General features: G+C 42.0%; 1 protein-coding gene across 6 annotated transcripts in view; it reads left to right on the forward strand.

Annotated features, from left to right (window-relative positions):
* HTR2C (5-hydroxytryptamine receptor 2C) overlaps positions 1 to 12,598 on the forward strand; it is a 1,278,729-nt gene that overhangs the window by 836,975 nt on the left and 429,156 nt on the right. For 4 of the 6 annotated variants that reach the window (XM_073599118.1, XM_073599115.1, XM_073599120.1 and 1 more), the window contains one exon: positions 4,537 to 4,591. The exons of the other annotated variants lie outside the window; for them this stretch is intronic. The gene's annotated coding sequence lies outside the window, so the exon portion shown is untranslated. The remainder of the gene's footprint in view (positions 1 to 4,536; positions 4,592 to 12,598) is intronic. 6 annotated transcript variants of the gene reach the window in all.

Consider the following 12,598-nt stretch of genomic DNA (forward strand, 5'->3'; position numbering starts at 1 on the left):
AAGAGCTGATTGACCCTGAGGGTAGATATTTGTTTGTTAAATGTAAAATTTTTGAACAGCAATTTACACTAGCTAATATATATGCGCCATATCAAGGACAGGCCACTATGTTGACGTTGGTCTTATGGAAACTTAGAGACTTTCAGCAAGGAGTTATTGTTTTGGGAGGTGAGCTAAACTTAACTTTGGACTCTGCTATGGACACCTCAACAGGTAATCCACATATCTCTTATGTTCGTCTAAATAGGTTGAAGCAGATGCTTCATTCTTCTCAATTAGTAGACGTTTGGCATGTTTTACACTCTCTGGACAAAGATTTTATATGCTACTCTGTGTAACGACACCGAGTATGAAAGGGGTTAAAGTAGTTTAGGACATTTCATACCCAAACACAAAGGCAGCTACCGAACACTCCAATGAGCCGAACAAGGAACCCATACAAATAATCCACCCCAAAAACGAGACACGGCTCCGTCTTCAGGTTCCAAGCAGGAATGAATCTTTATTCACAAAACACATGTTATACAGATCCCACTTCAAAACTTTTCCCCCCCACCCTTGGAAAACAGGGCGGGTTAAACTGTCCAATGACAATGGACACACAGGTCAGGTGTGCTTAACTTCTCATCAGTAAACAGTCTTAACAGGGGGGCAGCTGGAGTAATCCCCCCTCCCTCTTTCCTCACAGCAATACACATCCTGTGATCCAAGGCAGACAAACACAATAGAACATTGGAATACAGCCCCACCCCAAACTAGCACTGCAAACAGTACACATTCTATATACACATATATACAGCATTGAGTCTCTGACTAGCACAGATCACAGTGGGGTTCTCATTCACCCTGTACCCCATTAGTGACTCCCGTCACACTCTGCTACACATAATATGTACAGCAGGATAGATTATTTTTTGGTCTCCCATCGCTTTTTAGATTGGGAACCGTGGTCCAAGATTGGTATACAAAAGTGGTTAGATCATTTCCCACTATACTTCTCGGTGAAGGTTCCTAACACTACCAAACCTAAATTCTCATGGAGACTAAATGAGAATCTATTAAATGACCCTATGACAGCGGAGGCCATAGTGGAGACAATTTCAGCTTTTTTCTGTGACCATAAAGATGATACAACAACTCTGCCCATAAAGTGGGAGGCTTTAAAGTGTGTACTGAGGGAAATATTAATTTCACATGGTACGAGATTGAAGAGAGAAAGGTCTTCTACTATGGCGTCCCCGGTGAAAGAGATTCATGAACTAGAATTGAAGCATAAGAAAAACTTAGAGGCCTCTACCTTTCTCCTACCCTCTCTCCAACAAAAGAGATCTGAATTGTATTCATTACTTGACCAAGCTTTTGTGAAACATAAGGAATGCACGCAACATGTTCTCTATGAATATGGAAATAAGTGTAGTAAGGCTCTTGCCTGCTCAATTTCTAAGAAGCAGTCCAGATGTTACATCCCTAAGGTGCGCTGTCCTCAGCGGGGCATTGTATGTGCTACCGAAATAGCTTCCACCTTCCATGATTACTATTCCTCATTATATAATTTAAAGGATTCTAGTGCATCAACACCAGAAATATTCAGCTACTACCAACTTTGTGATTATATTCATAGCACTGGCCTCCCTAGTGTGTTGGAGGAGAAGGCAAAGAGCCTTCTGACTCCTTTTTCACTGGTAGAAGTCACCCAGGTCATCAAATCCTTGAAACCAGGTAAAAGCCCAGGGCCTGATGGATTTCCAGGTATATTTTACAAGCAATTTGGAGGTATCCTTAATCCAGTCCTGTGTAATCTTTATAATGAAATGAAATCAGATTGTCCATTTACTAAACAGGCACAGGAGGCACATATCACTCTTATAGCAAAATCATAAAAGCATCCTACTCAATGTTCGAGCTGTAGGCCCATTTCTTTGATAAATGTGGATCTAAAAATGTATGCTAAACTATTGGCCTCGCGTCTACAAACTGTGATACCCTCTTTAATAGAATTAGACCAGGTGGGATTTGTACCAAATAAGGAAGCCCGGGATAATATCCTAAAGACAAGCCTTTTGATACATTGTGCCCAGAGATCAAAGAGCCCACTCTGTCTTCTATCCCTAGATGCAGAAAAGGCCTTTGATCGCCTAGATTGGAAGTTCATGGTAGCATCATTGGAACAAATAGGTCTTCCAGGAGAATTTATACAGAAAATAATAGCCTTATATACCGCTCCATCAGCAAGGATAAAGGTTAATGCGACATTATCCTTGCCTGTTAAAATCTCTAACGGGACACGCCAGGGTTGTCTGCTATCACCATATCTGTATATTTTGGCCATAGAATATTGGTGGCTGCTTTACGGTCAAATCCCTCAACTCAGGGGGTCCAGGTGGGCAATAATTCATACAAACTGAGTATTTTTGCAGATGATCTACTTATATATGTATTCAATTCAAGAATAGCTTTTCCGAATACTCTCCATGAACTGGAACAATTCGGTTTATATAGCAATTTTAAAGTAAATGTTGCAAAATCTTGTTGTCTCAATATTACTTTATCAATAATGGAAAAAGAAATGCTAGAAAACAATTTCCCATTTCAATGGAAATTACAATCTCTTAAATATTTAGGTATGAATATTGCCCCCTTAGAAGAAAAAATGTATGAACTGAATTATCTTGAAAGACAAAAACAGAACATTCCATAGCTCAACTCACCAACCAGTCTGCCAACCAACCAAATTAACCTGTCCAACAGTCTGCGTTAAAAACAGGGGTTTAGTTAGCACACATTTGCAAACACATGCATAAGCTGCACGGCCTCTTCACGGCACCCTGTGTATGCTTGCAGTCCTAACACTTCCACAATGGAAGCACATGCATTAAATGGATAAATGAGAGCAGGTGGGCCTGGAGGCAATCCCGAATTATCTTCCCTTACTTAACTCTACAATTAGTAGATTGCAGTATATGACCTTAGGGAAACACTCTTGGCTTGGGAAAATGGCAATAAATAAGATGGATATCTTACCTCGTTTCTTGTACCTATATTAAAAATTACCTATAGCTCTTCCACAGACTTTTTTCGGTCTCTAAGATCTAGTCTACTTCAATATCTGTGGCTGAACTCGTCGGCTAGACTTTGCTACGAGATTCACGTAAAGCGGAAGACAGATGGGGGATCAGGTTTACCACAGATGGAATTTTATTACATAGCTTCAGTATTGACTAGAATATTGGACTGGTTCCATCAAGAGAGATTAAAACAATGGGTAGCTATTAAACAGAAAATAATGAAGGTTCCTCTGACATCCTTTCCATGGACTGCACCTACATTTCGTCCATCTGGATAAATACTGTCACCACCGACACAGTCTTTATAAAGAGTCCTGGACCGGACTGTTTGACAGAGAGGTGTTTCCACAGCACCAGGTCCATTAACTCCAATAATGGGTAATCCAGAATTTTTGCCTGGTCTGTCATCAGATAGGTTCTTACGATGGATATAGTCGACTCCTTCCCTGATTACACAAGCTCTCTCACCAAAAAGACTTCAGGCACTTAATATGATAATGACTACTGAATGCAATTATTCGGGTCAGTGGTTTCATTATCTCCAGCTCCATTATTATAGACACCTATCCAAAACGACCTCGCTTCATAGGGACCTAACTCCATTTGAGTCCCTATGTAGTGGACATACAGGGTGCTCCAGCACTATTTCAACTCTATATGGCATACTTTTATCCCATGCACTTCCTTTAAGCCCGTATTACATTAGAGACTGGGAGAGAAAATTGGGCCCTCTGATCCCAGCAGAAGAATGGAAGAAGGCTTTCTTGTTAACTTTCAAATCTAGCTCCTCAACTTATATACAAGAAAAGAACTATAAAATATTAACCAGATGGTATAGACGTCCGGCGAGGTTACACAGGATTTCTCAGATTTACCCTGAGGAGTGTTGGCACTGTGGAATAGATATAGGTACAATGATTCATATATGGTGGACTTGCCCCCAAAAACTTTGGGAGTCTGTATTTCAAATTTGCTCCTTTGTCACTGGCATATCCTACCAGAAATCTCCAGAAATAGCTTTACTATCCATATACCCGGGCTACTTGCATGAGGCCACAAAAGGACTGCTCCCCTACTTAATTTCCACTGCGCAAATAATTATACCCAGACACTGGAGTACTAGAATTGCTCCCACTATTAAAGAGTGGGTTGCTGAATTGAATCAATTAAAGAGAATGGAGGAAATAACGGCAAGTATACAGGGACACCACCATAAGTTAATGGAAATGTGGTCATTCTCAAGCTCAGACATGCTAAGATCCTATCATTGAAAAAGTTAAAGTATATGAGCGAAGCTCAAACTTGGACTTGGACCCGGTTAGTTTGTTTAGCTTGATGGTTGGGAGGGGGCTCCCCATAAGTTTGTGTAGGTTTGTGTATGTCTGTGTATGTCTCTAAGTTTTTTTTTCTTCATCTTTTCTTTTCTTTTCTTCTCTCTCTATTTTTTTTCCTCTTCTTCTTTATGGAGAAGATATCTGCCCATGAGGAACTCTCAAAAGCGCAAAGTAGTCATTATGGAAGAACAGGTAAAAATACCCATATATATGGATCTTTTATCTAGTTTTTATGAACTGTTCTGGAGGATGAATTTGAGTTATGTAGTAGCAATAATACAAATATATATGGGAATATGCTATCTACGTGCTGTGAGTGGAACTTGTGTAAATATAAATATTTAATAAAATGTAAAAGTGGAGGGTGATACTTATGGTGAGATAAGGGTTGCTGCACACCCCATATGAAATATAAAAAGGTTTCCCCATGGGGTTTTGTATTGCAGCAAGAAATTCAAAAATTAATTGAAAAAATATAAATTTATTGAAAAAAGTAGTAACATACAAAGACATTGATTTGTGTTAAAATATGAGCTCTGTGAATGAGGCTATTGCAAGTACATCATAATACAGCCGTGGGTATACATAAAACGCATATTATAGGTATATATAGTCATACTGGAAAACACTGATGCATTTCGACCATTAAAAGTAGAGGTCTTCTTCTGGGGACGCTAAAGAGAAATATATTGTAAAAATTGACACATTTAAAAGTCAGACAACAGTATATATTGTTATTGACACATAAATTGTAGTTCTTCAATTATATTTACCGCTAACGACTGTAGAAATAGCCTCCCAAATGCTGTGCCTAAAAATTTCTTGAGGATCCAGGCGATGCGGCAAGGACTCCCGCCCCACCGCATAGATGAAGGGGGCAGATATGAAAAGGCCAGAAGGAGGGCCTACAAGAGGCCGCGCTTGAACCCACAGCAGGGAAAGGGCGAGGAGGAGCCAGGAGCTGAGAACAGGACCGAAAGATCACCAAGTCACTATTGGAGTGTATAATGATGATATATTAAATTAGATATCACTATGTAAAAGGCTAATAATCACTTAAGACTATGGAAGTGTATGAGTGATGTATACATGTAAATCAAAAGAATGTGAATAAAGCTAATAACATGGAGAAAGAGTGAGACAGGAATGTGAAAAAAATTCAAGAAAAATGACAAAAACGGGGGTGTAGGTGATGAATGTGGGAAAAAGTGGATGTGAAAAAAAGATGAAGTGGGGGGGGACAAATTGAAAGAGGGGGTGAACGGCAGAAATACACAAACACTAAAAGGCCACACCAGACACCAGGAGGAAAAGAAAAGAAAAGAAAAAGAGAAAAATCTGTCTAGGAGGGGAAGGAAAAAGGCTGAAAAGGGATGAAAAGAATGCAACTGAAGGTGACAGTAAGAAAAAAAAGAAAGAAAAGGTGCGAGACAGGGAGTGTCAGTGAAGGGGAGAAATATGAGTGACTGAAAAGTGAAGGTGGACAAGAATGGATGAACAGGAACAACATAGGACAGAACTGGAGCCACCCAGAACTGAGGGAAAGAAAAGGGATGTGAGGAGAACAATAATGGTGAAAGTAATAGGTGACAGAGCGACAGCAGCGACAAAAAACAATCGACAAAGAAGTGACAAGGTTGGAGTGCACGAAATGTGTGATGAAAAATGAAAATGAAAACAAGTGACGTTGAATTGCACTAAAAAAAGAAGTAGAGTATGAGCCTTGAAATATTTATCTAAAGGAGTAGATTTGTGATGTTAATTCATCAAACTAGGATGGGAAAGGAATAGTGAGGCATACAAGCCGCATAACAAACATTTGTTTGAATAAACAAAGTTTCTAAAAGACCTAAAAACCAAATAGTATATAAATAAGAATTATTAAAGTTTAGGGTAAATCCAGTAGACATAGGATAGAGTCCAGTGAGTACCCATAGGTATAAAGGACATTACTTACTTTAAACGTAGACAAGGTTTAGGTCTGTTCAAGGTGATGGCTGCCTGGGATCTGAAATGGATCCTCATTCACCATGCTATATATGCATTACCCCAATGTGACGAGGGATTTGATTGGCCCTGACTCCGGTAAGTGCCCCTCCCTCTCTCCCAAACCCCTCCCGAGTAGTAGGGAAAGGAACCGCCATGATGAGCAGCCCCCACACTGTCTCACCAGCATTCCAGAAGGAGAGAAGCCACCAACTACTGTCGTCACTTCCGCCGCAACATGCGTGATGTCATGGCGTACCGTGCACGTCGAGAAGAACTCACACATGCGCGGTAGGCCAAGAGATGCCCGGAGTGATCGCGGGACGCCCCCGTCAGGGATATGCTCCCTCCAGTGGCCTACATGCAGAAGGCCACCTTCGGAACACATAAATTGAGGGGAACAAAACGGCAACTAGTGCTGTTAACCCCTCGCCTGCCGTGAGGCCCAAAACTGGTCAAAAAGGACACCACCCCCGATTGCACAGGGGCCAGGAGTGTTCTGGGTGGCTCCAGTTCTGTCCTACGTTGTCCATTCATTCTTGTTCACCTTCACTTTTTAGTCACTCATATTTCTCCCCTTCACTGACACTCCCTGTCTCGCACCTTCTCTTTCTCTTACTGTCACCTTCAGTTGAACACTTTTCACCCATTTTCAGCCTTTTGCCTTCCCCTCCTACACAGATATTTTTCTTTTTCTTTTCTTTTCTTTTCTTTTCTTTTCTTTTCTTTTCTTTTCTTTTCTTTTCTTTTCATTTCTTTTCTTTTCTTTTCCTCCTGGTGTCTGGTGTGGCCTTTTAGTGTTTGTGTATTCTGCTGTTCACCCCCTCTTTCAATTTGTCCTCCCCCACTTCACCTTGTTTTCACATCCACTTTTTCCCACATTCATCACCTACATTATTCTTGTATTTTTTCACATTCCCACCTCACTCTGTCTCCATGTTATTAGCTTTATTCACATTCTACATTCTTTTGATTTATATTTATACATCACTCATACACTTCCATAGTCTTAAATAATTAATAGCCTTTGACATAGTGATATCTAATTTAATATATATTATTTATACACGCTAATAGTGACTTAGTGATCTTTCGGTCCTGTTCTCAGCTCCTGGCACCTCCTCGCCCTTTCCCTGCTGCGGGTTCAAGCGTGGCCTCTTGTAGGCCCTCCTTCTGGCCTTTTGGCATCTGCCCCCTTCATCTGTGCGGTGGGGCGGGAGTCCTTGCCGCATTGCCTAATCCTCAAGAAATTTTTAGGCACAGCATTTGGGAGGCTATTTCTACAGTCGTTAGTGGTAAATATAATTGAAGAACTACAATTTATGTGTCAATACCAATATATACTGTTGTCTGACTTTTAAATGTGTCTATTTTTACAATATATTTCTCTTTAGAGTTCTTTTATGCCCCGTACACACAGTCGGACTTTGTTCGGACATTCCGACAACAAAATCCTAGGATTTTTTCCGACGGATGTTGGCTCAAACGTGTTTTGCGTACACACGGTCGCACAAAGTTGTCGGAATTTCCGATCGGCAAGAACGCGGTGACGTCAAGCACGTACGACGAGACTAGAAAAGGCCAGTTCAGAACCAAGCGCGGCACCCTTTGGGCTCCTTTTGCTAATCTCATGTTAGTAAAAGTTTGGTGAGAGACGATTCGCGCTTTTTCAGACTCGTGGCTTTCAGATCGTTTTCTGCCGTTCAGTTTGTGCTTGTGGGTTTGTATCTGCTCTTCAGTGCGTGCAAGCAAGTTCCGTGTGACTTTAAGTAGTCATTGTGTTCTTGTTCGTTCGTTACTGTTTTTCAGGTCGCTCTTCACAGGCCTTGCTGTTCTTCAGTGTGTTCTGTTACTTAGTTCTGAGCAGCCAACCATTTTCTAGCCATGTTGCATATACGTACTCCTCGTAGAGTTCGTGCTGTGCGGGGGCTTGGTGTTGGGGTCCTGACCTTGACACAAGTCCAGTCCATGAACAGGGTGGGGAGGAGTTCATGGACCAAGAATTGGTTTCTTCAGCGTGACCAGTTCTCTCATATGCCTTTGCTCCGTGAGATCCGTGAGAATAATCCTGATGATTTCAGGAACTTTCTCAGGATGGCGGACCCTGTGTTTCACCGTCTGTTGGCTTCGCTGACCCCTTATATTAGCAGGCAGGATACCTGCATGAGGCAAGCCATCACTCCGGAGCAGAGGCTCGTCGCTACCCTGCGGTATTTGGCGACAGGGAGAAGTCTGCAGGACTTGAAGTTCTCGACAGGCATCTCCCCCCAGGCTTTGGGGATCATTATCCCAGAGACCTGTTCTGCCATCATACAGGTCCTGCAGAAGGAGTATATGAAGGTAAGATTTTTATCCTTTAATCTCACATTTTTTTGTATTTAATGATTGATAATATATTATATTTCTTTCCTCATTCCCTAATTACCATGATTGGAATATGCTGTGAATGTCCCCTTTGTCCTCATGCATGCTGGATTTGTATGTAATTAATTTTTTAGTCCTTCATACAGATTGTCCTTCAATAACCTCCCCAGCATGTTCTCCTGCCCTATATTCACCTCATGTAGTCACTTAACAATGTATTTTATCAGCTCCATAGTAGTGCTTTACCCCAAACACCCCCTAAAATGTTTAGAAATGTGATTTGTGCTTTAAATTCAGGCAGAGTGCCATAGACTTTTTTTGTGGTGTCCCCAAATAATTTTTATTAACCCTCCCTCCCCCCAACTGCTAAGTCAGCTGATACCAATTCTCTATCTATCCTCAATCATCTATCTGCTGACTTTGCCAAACCCATACACACTATAGCCATCTCTTTAGTGCTCAAATGTATGGATGAATTACCCAAAGCATGTAGTGCAAGGGCCTGCCTGTATACTTTCAAATGGTACTGTTTAAACTTTTTAGATCCTCCTATTATTATCTTGAGACAGGTAATAGCAGAATGTCCAAATGGCCTCAAATGTGTACAGTGTGTATTTATATCTTTGTATTATGACACTTCTTACCTGTCCAGTGGGCTGCCAATAGTGTAACTAAGGAGGGACTGTTCCAAGTAATACCCTGTATTTAGGCATTCATCTCTCAATGAAGTGAAGAGGGTTACCTGTCCAAGAGTTCCCCACCCCCCATAATGTTAGAAATGGCCCATAAGAGGGGGGGAGGGGGAATATGATAGGGGTACCTTATACTTTGGTGTTGTTAAATTCCCCTTAATATTCCCCTAAATAACTATCTGGAGGTTGCCCCAGAATGTTTGTGCCTAATCTGCTTGCCATGTTTATGTGCAAAAATATTAATTTATTTTTGTTTTCCTCAACAGTTTCCTTCCACGCCACAGGAATGGCAGACTGTGGCCTCCCGCTTTGCCCAGCGGTGGGACTTTCCTAACTGCGGAGGGGCAATTGATGGGAAACACGTCCACATCATCCCACCACCCAACTCGGGGTCGTACTATTTCAACTATAAGGGGTTCAATAGTATTGTGATGTTGGCGGTGGTGTCGGCTAATTACGACTTCTTGCATGTGGACGTGGGGAAGAATAGCCGGATGTCCTATGGTGGAGTCATCGCCCAGACGGAGTTCTACAGGCGTCTCCAGAATGGCAGCTTGGACTTGCCAGCTCCAGAGGACAATGTGGAAGGACTCCCATTCGTGTTCGTTGCTGATGAAGCGTTTGCGCTGGGGGACCATCTTATGCGGCCATTCCCTATGAGGACCCTCACCCCGGAACAGAGGGTTTTTAATTACCGGCTGGCCAGAGCCAGAAGAGTGGTGGAGAACACATTTGGAATCCTGGCCAGCTGGTTCGGCCTATTTCTGACACCCATCCATATGGCGGAGTATAAACGTAATCATATAATCATTGCGTGCTGTATTCTCCATAACTTTTTACGGAAACATTCGGCCAACTATGCTGGTTCATTTGGGCCTGAGGCCGGAGTGATACATGAAACAACACTGACGGTGCTTGAAAGTGGCCGTCCTGGCTTGCCCTCCCTGAGTGCCCGTGTTGTCCGGTTACGATACCTGGAGTTCTTTGTGGGTAGGGGGGCCATCAATATGCCAGCAAATTTGTGAAGCCTTTATCAAAAAAAAAAGCAAAAAAAAGAAATTCTTTGTGGACATTTACTGCTTGTGTTTGTTTTAGCTGACCCTGACAGAAATGTGTTGAGTCCAGAAAATGGCGTGATTGTGTAACCTTATACAAAGCACTGTTGGGTGTTATTTACTAAAGGCAAAGACACTTTTCACTACAAGTGCACTTGCAACTGCACTGAAACTGCACTTGTAGTGCAAAGAGGATTTGCCCTTAGGAAACAACCCCCATTTTCACAGAAAACACCAATTACATCACCAACAAAGTGTTTTATTAGCGTTGACACAATAATCCACACATTCTTGCTTAACAATCTCTTGAATACCTGCACAATCACATGTGCATTTCGAAAGGTGTTTTCAAACAAAACAACATGTTTGTGGTATAACAATGTTTGGGGTAGCATTATCAAACAGATAAATGTCCATTTAAGCTAAAACAGGCATGTGTAAAACCAACAAGAAAGCCACAAATCTTGAACTTACAAAGTTCACATTTGGTAGAACTTGAAGGCAATATCAGACATGAGTATTTAGGAACTGTGTTTGATATTGCGTTCAGGGGGGTGAAGTCACCCCAGGAAAAGCCAAATTTGGAAGATGCACACCAATTTACGAATGTCAACATGTGCGACCTGCCATCACGGGGGATCAAGGGACGTGTTTTGGGGGAGCAACCCCTTCCTCTCAGCTACTTTCTTATTGAGGAAGGGGTTGCACCCCCAAAACGCATCCATTGTTCTCCCGTGATGGCAGATAGCACATGTTGGCACACTGTGTGCATCCTCCAAATTAGGCTTATCGACAAATCTTTCAAACATTTTGAACATTGGAGCACACAAAAAACAAAGGGATTGGGAGGGGTTTTAAACTCGCCCCAAAACATCAATGATGTTTTTATTTTTTTTAATAACATCATTGATGTTTTTATTGAGGTTTTCCAATTTTAAATTACACCCCATGATCTCCTCGATCAGGATCTGTGCACTTTCTGATGTGAAAGGATCTGGATCCACAACATCACGATCACCTAAAAAGAGAGAAACCCAAAAAAAAGGTATCAAAAATCTGCCGGCATCCATCTCTTACCTGAGTCTGTGATCGCAGACACTCACCTGTTGTGGTGACAATTTCCACCACATCTTCTTCCTCCTCCTGCACTTCTTGGGTTGGTGGGATTTCACCTTCTTCCAGAGGTGGGGGGTCTGTGTTCTGCTCAGGTGATGGGTGTCCTCCGAGTCTTTTCTCCCCTATGTCAAACAAAAATGCTATACTTATCACACAGTGATTTGATGGCAGAACTATAAATATAAAACATTGCTTGGAAGTGGGGTACAATTGTCTATTTTGGCATAGTTCCAAAATGTGGCATTTTCTGTGTCCTTTGTCAAGCTTCAAGACTTTACCTGTTTTGTACAAGCTCCACAGATGTAGCCCCCCCTATAGTATACACTGGAGCACCTGTGTGGCCCCCTAATAAAAATGGTGTTCTTGTGTCCCACACTAGTGCTCCAGTGTCCAGATGTGAAAACAGCTGCTGAGTGTCCTCTTCTTACACAGAATCTAGTTTGCATTTCATTCTAGTAACAAAGCCATCTACCCAACCAAAATAGTTTCTGACAAGTAGGGCGTAAAAATTGTGGCCAAATGCATATGGCCTAAACAATGGTGTTTTATAGGCCGAAAGAAAAATGCCTTAAATCTCCTTCTGGATCGTGACGTTTCAGGCTCCTGGCTTTCCTCCTCCTCCTCCTCATTGCTATAATTAGCACGCACCTGCTGTGTCTCCGCCATGTGCTCTTCCCCCACTGCGCCGAACAAAAAGGGGTTGGGAATAGACTAGAAAGAACGTCAGGGGCGGCAGAGTTACATGCATGCGCAGTGTGAATAAAGCGTAACACGCGTGCGTATTACGTACGATCTGTGAGTGGAGGAAGGAGCATCGAAAGCGCCGATCGTGATAACGAAGGTAAGATCTAAACTTGGGCCTATACTGCTTCGAAATTGAAGCCTATATTGTAACAAGATTAGGAGAGTTTGGACTGACCTTAGGGTTTGTCTTGTGTTGTGCCTTGCAGAGAAAATGGATGGCTTCAATGACCACAATTTCCTCC

The sequence above is a fragment of the Aquarana catesbeiana genome, linkage group LG09, assembly GCF_042186555.1.
Source record: "Aquarana catesbeiana isolate 2022-GZ linkage group LG09, ASM4218655v1, whole genome shotgun sequence".
Classification (NCBI taxonomy): domain Eukaryota; kingdom Metazoa; phylum Chordata; class Amphibia; order Anura; family Ranidae; genus Aquarana; species Aquarana catesbeiana.